The sequence below is a fragment of the Stegodyphus dumicola genome, chromosome 3 (assembly GCF_044657685.1).
Source record: "Stegodyphus dumicola isolate Sdum_Otavi_A_Nest chromosome 3, ASM4465768v1".
Lineage (NCBI taxonomy): Eukaryota > Metazoa > Arthropoda > Arachnida > Araneae > Eresidae > Stegodyphus > Stegodyphus dumicola.
The window spans coordinates 130,322,374-130,333,428 of NC_140770.1; positions in this window are offsets into that span (position 1 = coordinate 130,322,374).

Consider the following 11,055-nt stretch of genomic DNA (forward strand, 5'->3'; position numbering starts at 1 on the left):
GTAATAAATAATATGCAATATTGCTGAAATCCATTAATAATTTTATTGATATTAACATATATATTAATTTTTATACATTATGTGTTATTTATTTACAACTATTAAATCGATGTGAGTACGCGAATAGGGCAGGTATGCTTACAGAAAATGGTTGATAATTGTGATACTTGAAATAAGATAGTATTTTATTACATTATTTATGTCCTTAATTTCGTTTTAATTTATTAATGGAAAATGATTATTTGTTAGCAGTTACATAAAAGCTACCGAACTTGTATTGCACTTTCGATGAGACAGTAGTGTGCTGATTTTCGAACAACCACATATACGCACTGTGCATGTTGACCACGCCTCTTCTCTCATAAAGCAGGCTTCATCTGAGAATAAATCACTGGCGGGAAACTGTGAACCATTCTGTGCGGCATCAAATGAACGAACTCTATCCGAAGAGAGTAGACGGCATCGCTTAGCACTGCATGTTTTCTGCAGTACCTTCCACACCATTTTGATGAATACTCAGTTCAGCTGCAACCGATCGTGAGCAGGTCTACAACGAAACAGCACACCTTCGCAATACTTCTTTTTCAAGTGCAGTGCTTTCTTGCTTTTTCAGCACAGTGCTTTCTTGCCCTGCATTACGTCTCCATCTTTGGAAGAATCCCGTCTTCCACGGCCGTCGACTGATGTTTGTGAGATGGTACAAGTACGAATAACGGATATTGCTGTTAGTACATCCTCTAAGCTAAGCGTCCATTGCCACCTAATCGGCCATAAATCAGACACATATCCGCATATTCCTCGTTTGAGTAATCTGATATAGTATTTTTTTTCGGATGAAGTTACCCGCGAATTCTGCGATGCTCAGTAATGAATACTTTCTGGCTACTTTTATTTTCCCCAAACGCACAGTAAATTTGCATTTAAGGATATTTCTTCTTCTCTACAGCTCTTCTTTTTTCGCATGCGCATTGGAAATTTGGTTACGAAAAGGCTTCTTCTCCATCGCAGTGCTACTACTCTAGCATTTGTTTAGCCACTTTCTTCGTCAGACTCAATGTCCTTTGCCACATTTATTTTTGCAATTTTCTCCCACTGAATGAAATTTTTCCCTCATGTTCTACGATAATTTTTCATTCTCTTTATGGCTACTATTTATCTCTGTAACTTCCAACCTGGATAGTCGTTAGCGACGCTGACTGCCGTACCGAAGGGTCCGGGTTTGAATTCTTTACAAGGATAAATATTTGTAAATGTATAGTATCTATGCGGCATGGGGGCTCTCTAAATACGCGGCGAGCCGAAAATTCTCTCGATAGGCTGGAGGTAGAGCAGAGGGGTGAAAGACCCTTGAATCCACCTCTCGCTAGTGCTCTCTTTCAAAAATGGGGGAGGGGGGCTGACCTAAGCAAAATCGCAGTGTTACCTGTATGGTGCTCATGGCTCTTGCCAGCGACAGGCGCAGTCTTGCACTTCTTGCCACGATGAATTTCATGGGCTTGTGCTGATGTTACTATCAGATAAGTGAGAGAAGTCACAACAACAACTTTGCTCCTTTGAATTCGTCGATCGAATTCGGAAATACTCTGTATTGCTTCACTACAAAGCACAAGATTCGGTTTGGTTCAGTTGTCTATGGCAAAACACACTACGGCTATCTGACTAAGAGAAGGAATGCATTAATGGAGGATGTTTTAAAGAAACTGGCTCGTATACATGTTAAACAGGGGAAGATCTACGAAACCGCCTATGTCCGTTCGCCTGTTATTGAACCCAAGTCAGAACGATCAGTCTTCAGCGACTTTACTGCTCTATCAATGGTAGCCGCAAAGTAGAGGAAATGGAAGAAAGTGATTCTTTACTCATTCCCTGATTTTTATTATTAGCACAATATAACTGTTAGTTTCAAAACGTTGATTCATTTTAAATATCGTCCACTGTAAATGCGTTGTTTTACTCTTCATTCGAGTCTTTTGCCATTCGGCAAAATGTAAGATGTCTTTCTAACTTAATTTCTTATTATATAGTTAACTGAGCTATTTAAACAGATGCGATCCTTAGGAATATTATTTTTGGCTTTTTTATTCGATCGATTTAAATAAAATTCCATTTTTAATTTATGATATATCTAATTATGATATAAAGCCATTAAACATTTTTTTAGAATTACATAATATATTTTTGGATTTCTTGAATTTACTGAAGATATATAATGTTACTATGTTATTCTAAATGTATATTTAACTAGTAACTTATGAAATGTTTCCTTATTCCACCTCGACCATTTCTGTTAATAATCGCTACTAATAAACCACATGAAATTTTAAAAAAGCCCATTTGGGCAGCCTGTCATTAAAACCTGAAAACATTCAGATTTTAATTTCTTTTTCTATATTTTTATTTGATTCATATGCTGTACCGTTACATTATCACTAATTTAACTACTTTTATTTGAAACAATTATATATATTTGATACATTCATTTTAGACAATACACATTAAGGAAGATTTATTAAGTTAGCAAAACTGAAAGTATTTAGTGTAAAGGATTTTTCTCTTCCAGAGCAAACTGACACTTTATTATCATTAAGAGGGTTTAAAGTAACAACTTGCATTTCGGAGACCGCTGTAATGTCAGACGTGACTTGCTTGTGAAATTTTAGAAATTTCACAGATGCCTTTTCATCGTACAACAAGGCTGAATATATTGCGAACGGTATCAGACTGCAGTAAGATTTTGGAAATATCTGAAAACAAAAACAACTAATTTTAGGAATATCTTTAATTTATAAAATTTCTATGCAAATATAAAAAAATCCAAGCAAAAACTTATTTATTGAAGCAACGCATATACATTATTAATAAATTATATATTATTAATAAATTTTTGTACACACAAAATCTATATGAACTCTATACCTTTCTGTCATTTACACCCAAACGTATCATGCTTTTTCTTTAGTATGGAGAGGAAATATATACGAATTTTGATTATTTCACTCACTGCATGTAATTTATTTATGACACAAATTCTGAAAAATATTTACCTGTAGTAAATCCGGATGGCATTCGCAGTTACATGTTCCTATGTGAAAATGCTTTGTTTTTTTATATTCTTGATCTGGCTTTTAAGTTTATCTAATACCTTTTGAATCCCTCTATACACTAATAATATTGCTGAAAGACCACACTAAAAGTCATCTTTAGAATACCATATTGTAAATTATGGAAATAACTGTATTTTATTTTTATGTGTTTTTGTAGGGGTCTAAATTTGTTTTCATTTATTTAAATTAGTATATTTTGCTTGGTAATTATAAGCTAATTTATTGTCTTTTCTGTTTAATTTTGAGTTTTCGTTCGTTTAGTGTATTTGTATGAGTTTACTTATTATATTTTTTGCAGATCTTCAAATTCTGAGTCGACTGACATTTGAATCGTATGAATAGCTGCAGTAGAACAAGGGATATGATCAGATGTCCCTTAACAAAAACGTTTGTTGCCAAGTTGGTGACATTTAGCGATTTCTAGTCAAATTAGCGATATTTTGAAAGCTTTTGGAAATAACATTTTTAAGCCTTAGAAAGGATTTTTCTTGAAACTTTCAAATATGCTTATCCTATGATTAAGTATCTCTATAAATTTGTGAATTTTAGCTAGACAAAAAATATGAACTCAGTAAATATGATTTTTGACTTTGCTTTGGTAGCGATTCTTATGATCTGTGATGTTCCTCATATTGAAGAGGAATTCAGCTTTATCTCCATGTTTTTTCAATTTTAGAGCGACATTTAATTATTTCTCTTAATGTATGAGCTACTTTTTATCTCACTAAAGACTTGCATTTCGACTTGTCTCACTTGTCTGACAGAAAAATCAGAACAAGCCCACGAAATTCATCGTAGCAAAGGGAGCAAGAAGGTGCCTGTCATTGGCTAGATCCTTTACCACCATACAGGTGACAGAAGACTTCGCTCAGTTCCAACTTTGATGGAGAGCACCCCGGGAAAAAAGGGTCCGAGGGTCTCCCACCCCCTCTTCCCCTACCACCCCTACCCTACCTCTCAAAATGGCTTTCGGCTCGCCATGTCTTTAGAGTGCCTCTATGCCGCAAAGACACTATACATTTACAAACATCCGTACTTTCTCTGAGATTTGAACTCTGGCCTTTCGAAATCGCAGTAGGCTCCGCTAACCACTATATCGTCTAAGCGGCTGAATAAAGAGTTAAATTTACTTGTCTATATAGCTTAATTATTTAAGAGGATTTATAAGAGCTCGTAGCGGGCAACAATATTGTAAGGAACTTTCTTCTTTCCGTGTGCATTATTAGTTATTATAGAAAATATTAGTTATTATAGAAAAAGAAGGAAATTTCGCGAATATTAGTTTAAACTACATAAATGAAGCAATTGAATGTTAATAGTTATTCTTTACAAGAAAGTAGAATAAATTTGAATTTCTAAAGCAAACAAGAAAGTTCGCATAAATTTGATTTTAATTAAGACAGAACATTTTAGATGCACGTAACATGATATTTTGCGTAATTTGAAACTTTAATATTCTGTAACAATTTTCTTCTCTTTTTCTGAATGTAATTTTTACTCCGAAACTCATTAGAATGCATATATGAAAGAATTATTTTTAAAGCTTTTGTATTTCCCCGCCCTCAGCATATCAAGTGAATATTTTTAATAAAAATTAAACATGTTCACATATTTCTAAGGAAATGTAGTTTCAAATTGCTACCAAGCTATTCAACTACAAGACATAATGTAATCAAAATATAGCAAGATTCATTGGAAAAATTCCATTTTTTGCATTTGGACCATGATTGTTGTAGAAGGAATGCACTTCAGAATCTGTGGATGCCCTCTTATGTCATCAATAAGTACTAAACATTAGGCGCACATCAAAATAATTAGTCAGAAGAACACGTGTAAAAAATAAAAATATTTTCTTGTTAAAAGGTATCGCATTTAGAAACATTCTTTATTTCATAAATACATGTACCTTCCAGATATAACAATCACACTTAGAGTCTTCTCCAAGCCCCTAGGACCCCCGACTCTCCGAGGGCAACTACTATCAAGCGACAATTAAATAAAGACAAATTTTGCTTTACGTTACTATATCTTTAATACTTAAGTGGTTTCAACTGAACTAATTGCACAACGTGTCGAAATAAAACAGCTAGGCCTGATTATAGTAAGCTTAGAGATCGTGAAGGAAAGTATTTTTAGACACAAATCATGTATTAAAAAAGGCGAAGGGAGAAAAAAATGTATGAGGTATGGACGCATTCAGCTGATCAAGGGACAAAGGGATTCTTCTCTTTCCTCCTTTCCTCTCGCAACGTGAAATCAGGGATGAATTTCTGTCTGCACGCAAGCTTTCTATTGCATGCAGTGGGAAAAGTGAATGTTGTTTAGCGCTAATCATGTCGTACTTATTATTGCGTTTTATTTAAAGCAAAAGCGAGTTTTCTACTACGAAGTTTACATTTAGTTTCAGGTACTACGTATTTCGGGTATATATACGGTAATGATTAACAAACTTTAACAATGTTTTTACCAGAAATATTGTTTACAGTAAAATTTTCGATTAAGTTTTTGAGCTGATTTACTTTGTCAACATTACCGCTCATTGTTGCGCAGAGTTTGAATTATGTTGTAGAATGAAACAAATAATTTATCCACATTTGTTTAATATTTACTTAACATTATTTATTAATTAATAAATTTCATTTACTCTAATCCCCGAGCCTCAAAACATATATACAACTTTTAAAGTTGGATTTGTTCTCTATTTTTTAATTCTTCCATTTTCATTCCCGTGCTTTCACGCATTCAGTTATTCGATTCGCTAAAAGGCCGACTAGTGGCCGAATGTTTAAGACAGCTGAATACTGGTAGTTCGACTTGTCTTGGTTTCAAATTCAGACAATGTGCTGGCTACATGTTAAGTTTTGTAGTTTTTCCTATGGGCAGTATGAATACAAGCCAGTTTTCCTCAGAACGTCCTCCATAAAGGCATCCTTCTTTTAGGCAGATAGCCCTCGTGGCTTTGCCATATTCAAATAACTTAACTTAATATATTGATTCGTTAGAGAATTGGGGGCTTATTAGTGTTCTAGAAGAAACACACCAAAAGCCTCTTTTTCCTTGTCCTTATATACATTATTTTGAGTACACCTACCTCGGTCCACCATTATCAAAACAGGTAATGCTAAGACCCACTTTGAATAAATTGGGGGTTGCTACATTTATGAATACAAAATTATATCTAATAAAGAACTTTGCAAAGATCATAAGTAATGACGGAAAAATTTTTGCATACGTTCGAAATCAATTTACAGAGCTTAAAATGAAGTCAAAATGAAATTGGGAATATTTGTCGGCTTCCAGTTTTTTGAAAGAAATTGCGTAAAGTTAAACGTTGCAGAAATAACGGTCTGGAAGTACTGTGAAGAAATAATGTATGAATTCCAGGGAAATGATAAAGCAGGATATTAGCAATGATTATTTCAAGAACTTATGGACGGTTAGCAAAATATGGGATGCAGAATAACTTATCCAAAATTTTCACCAGGTTATTTTTCCTTGGAACGTAGGATCTGCCTCGAATTTAACATGATAGGGAATTACTGCTGGTTTCTTGTTAGAGAAATTTTACACTCATTTAAAGAAAAAGAAATAAATGTAAACTTTAAAATGCTTCTCATTTTTAGAATGCGTTCTATGTTACCCATATATTTCAGTTTAGTATCAGTACTTAGATCGAATACTATTAATTCGAACATTATTTTATAGTATAGATCAATATTATTATTGACATTATTTTTATTTCTTTTTTAGTATACTATAGGAAGATTAAATATAAGACATTTAACCACACTGTAAAAAAAAAAATCTGTAAAGTTACTAAGAAAAGTCGTGGAAACTGGGATGCCATGGATTATTTGAGTAATCAAAACAGAAATTTTCTTAGTAACTTTACAGAGATTATACCTGTAATGGTTACAGATGTTTCACATGTAATGTTACAGGAAGTTATTCTGTAGGCATAACAAAGATTTTGTATGTTGATTACCGAAGCATATGCCTGTAAAGGTTACAGATCAAAGATCTGTAATGTTACAGGAAATTATCGTGTAAGTATAACATGTTTTTCATATGTGATTTACCAATGTAAACATCTGTAAAGATTACAGGAAATAATAGTGTAAGTAGATCGTAATTTTTGAATGTGAATTACTAAAGGGAATATTTGTAGATTACTAGTGTTCTGCTTGTAAGGTTATTGCAAGTGATTATGTAAGAACATGTATTTTCATGTGAAATTTTAAAGGATATATATGTAAAAGTTGCAGATAATTTACTTAAAAGTTCTTCCAAATAATTATGCATATAGAACATATTTGTCTTATACAAAATACAAAAATGATGTATTCTCAAATATTAAATATTTTAATTGTAATATTACTATAAATAATTACACATGTAGAACATATGTTTTATGTGAAATGTCTACAGCTACTGCTTGTAACAAAATATGCTGCATTTATTTATTTGTGGGGAAAGGGAAGTTATGTAACTTTAAATATTAAGTTTTTTTTTTTTTTTTAAGGAAAAATACCTTAGATTTTCTAAAAGATATACAACATTTTCTTTCAAAATATTCCCAATGTTAAAAAGAAGCTCAAATTTTATGTTTTTCTTACATCTGCATTACTTTCCTTTATTGAATTTTAAGACATCTCAAAGTTACATATGCATCACGAAATAGCTGGAAAAAAAACTTGTGTATTAGACTTAATGGTTTTTTGGCAATAAATTAGTAATGTTCTAGAATTCCCCCGCTGAACACTGGTAGTTCGGTCCGAGGTTCAAATCCCGCGAATGGGCTGGTTGTATGGGTATTTTCATGGTTTTCTCCATGTGTAACATGTATATAAGTCAGTTTCCCTTCGAAAGTCCTCCACAAAGGCATTTCTCCACTTAGGCAGATAGTCCTAGTGTGCTTTGCCATACTTAAGTAAACTAAACCAAATCATTCTCCTTATACCCAACAGTGTAATCTAAAGAGACTGCAATTGGATCTGATTACAGTAAAAAAATATTTTAATGAAATTGTTTCAATAAACAATTCTAAATATTTTTTCAAATTCTAAAAAAAATTACTTATGTAACTCAACAATGAACTTAAATTCAGTTATCACAAGTTATCCAAAATTATTTTCATGCTTAATTGCATTATTCATTTTAATTACAACATATAATTCTTTTAGGCATAAATGCTTTTTAATCTCTTCTGCTACTGACCATTAATTGAAATAATAAATTAATTAATCGGACAGTTGTACAGGTATTTTCCCAGATTTAAAACTTTATTAATAAATTACATTCTTCTCATTGAATACAAAATTGAAGAATTAGTTAGTCTTAAATTTAATTTTTCAAGTATTCCTTCTACTAAAACATTTATTGCCTACAGGCAGCCAGACAGTAAGCTGAACACTAGCATTTGGCTCTAGATTTAAATCCTAGAGAATGGGCTGCCTGTGTAAATGTTTGTGTAACATGAAGTTTTCCTTAAAATATTCCTTTCCTTGGACAGATGGCCCTCTCTTGCTTTGTCATATTTCAAATAATCAATTCAAGCATTTAATGTAGGTATGACTTCACAACTTCGTCCCAAATTCTAACTGAAAAATTGAACAGAATCCCCTGATACTGTGTCTATAATACATGATGAATATAGAATGATCTTAAAAATTTAAGGAAGAAAATATAATGTATTTGGAAATGCCTTGATCCTATAATTATATTTTTCTCTGCTATGCCTAGAAAATTAAGAAAAGAATGTAAAAACTGAAGATAAAGAATTCAGCATTAATAATTGATATGATAGTAGTAATAAACTAAAAAATTTTAATGAAAAATTGATAATGCATAATGGCTCCTTAAAATTTTAATTTTCTATCCTACTATTAATGGAACTAATTTATCACTATAATCAAAATGACTCAGATTTTCTTTCTTTAACTGATGTCAAAAATACGATGATTATCTCAAAATTCCTGTGGATGATTTAATTGTTCTCAAAATTTTCTATTCATTTATTAAATGGTTCAGATTAATGTTTTTGTTATCATTATTTCAAACGACTTTTTAAATCTTCGGGAAAAATGTTTAAATCTTCATTCAACAAAATTATATTTTTAGATAGATTTTTATGGAATAAAAAATTCTGTAAGATAATATTCATTCACACAAGATATTAACTTAGTATTTGCTCATTACTTTACAAGTATTCGATGAAGCCTTTTAGTGTAACATACAGGTTACATAAGGAACCATTTCATTTTAACGTAATATTCCATAATCATATATTTTATTTCAAAAAATATCATATTTTGAAAATATTGGATATTGCAATGGATTTCGACTCTTTATTCCAATACACAGAATATAGAAACAAAAATAGGTTTATTTTGATTTGAAAACTATCCAAAAGGAAAATAAAATAAAAAAATAGGTAAAATTTATATTATTGTTATTTTTAATTATTCATAGTTTTGAAGGTGCAGTCCTCTTCTTCTTAGGATTCAAAGCATGGCTCCTAAATAAAGAAAAAATCACATTCGTTAGAAGTACATAACATATTTTAAATTTGTTATGTGACATTTTAATTTAGAATCTCTTCATAATAATTGCATGCACTTGCACATATTCCAAATGATTTAAATCTTTTTTCAAGTTAAATAATTAAATTGCAAACAAGATTCCTTTTGGTCTTTTCATGAAATCATAAATTACATGTATCATCCATTTTTGAAGCAAAAACAGTACAAATTTAAATAATTCATTTTGCAGAAAATAATTTGAGGTTTATTAGATATTTACTATATTTATTTGTAATATAAAATAAATATGTAAAGTAGTTTTAATAATGATCAGATTTTTTTTAAGATTAATTTCTCTAGAAATTGAAATGTATTAAGGTAGCACTTCTCAATCTGTGGATCATACAGCTTGCCCTCATGGTCCTCCGAAGTTTCCAAAGGAGACAAAAAAATTTAGTTGAAAAATCTGAGTTTAAAAAGTTACATATGACAATCATCTATCACCTTTTCTTGTAAGATAGACATTTTATGAAATTTATTATTGGTTACCCTACTTACAGACTTCCCACTCAGTCTTAGCAGTAAAAGATGGATTTAAAGCACTATAACTGTGGTACTTACCATCATATATCCAAATATACTATCATATATCCACTAAGACTGTGGTCTTACCATCATATATCCAAATATAGAAGAGCCATGCAAGAATTACAAATCATCCTTCTCATTAATAATCTTGAAATATTAGAAATATAACTTTTCTTCAATGGACTTAATTATGAAATATAACGGATTTTAATTATATATTAAAATATAAGTGTACTAGTAGTAATATATGCTAAAAATTGCTTTCGAAGGGAACAGCAGCAAGGTGATTCACAAATTATGATAATTCACATAATCTCTATTCGAAAAAAGTTTGAGAAACGCTGAAACAGGAGAATAATTAAATTATGGTTAATACTGGTAATTTCAGCCATATGCTTTAAGCTTGATGATCAACATTAAAAAATTCTCAGAAAGTGTTAGATCAAAAACTACTTTTCCACATAATTAGGAACTTATACGTAACAGCATTTAATACTTAGCTCACTGGCAAAATATACAAAATTTTGAAATGCAAGTATATATATATAAGGCCAATAATATAGTTATCAACAATTAATGCATGAACTTCAATACTTACACAATTAACAAACACATGAACAATGATGTTACATGCATTCATCCTTTGAATTAACTAGTCAGTTTGGGTATTTTCTATCTTAGATGTCGCAAAAATTGATCGTGGATTTAATATTTTAAATGTTCCTCTCATAGACATTTTAATACTTGTATTTTTTACATAGTGTCATCTTTAGTTTTACAGATATTCATTTGTTCACTTATTACGATTAAGTTTTACAGACAGAACAGATGATACCTGATTA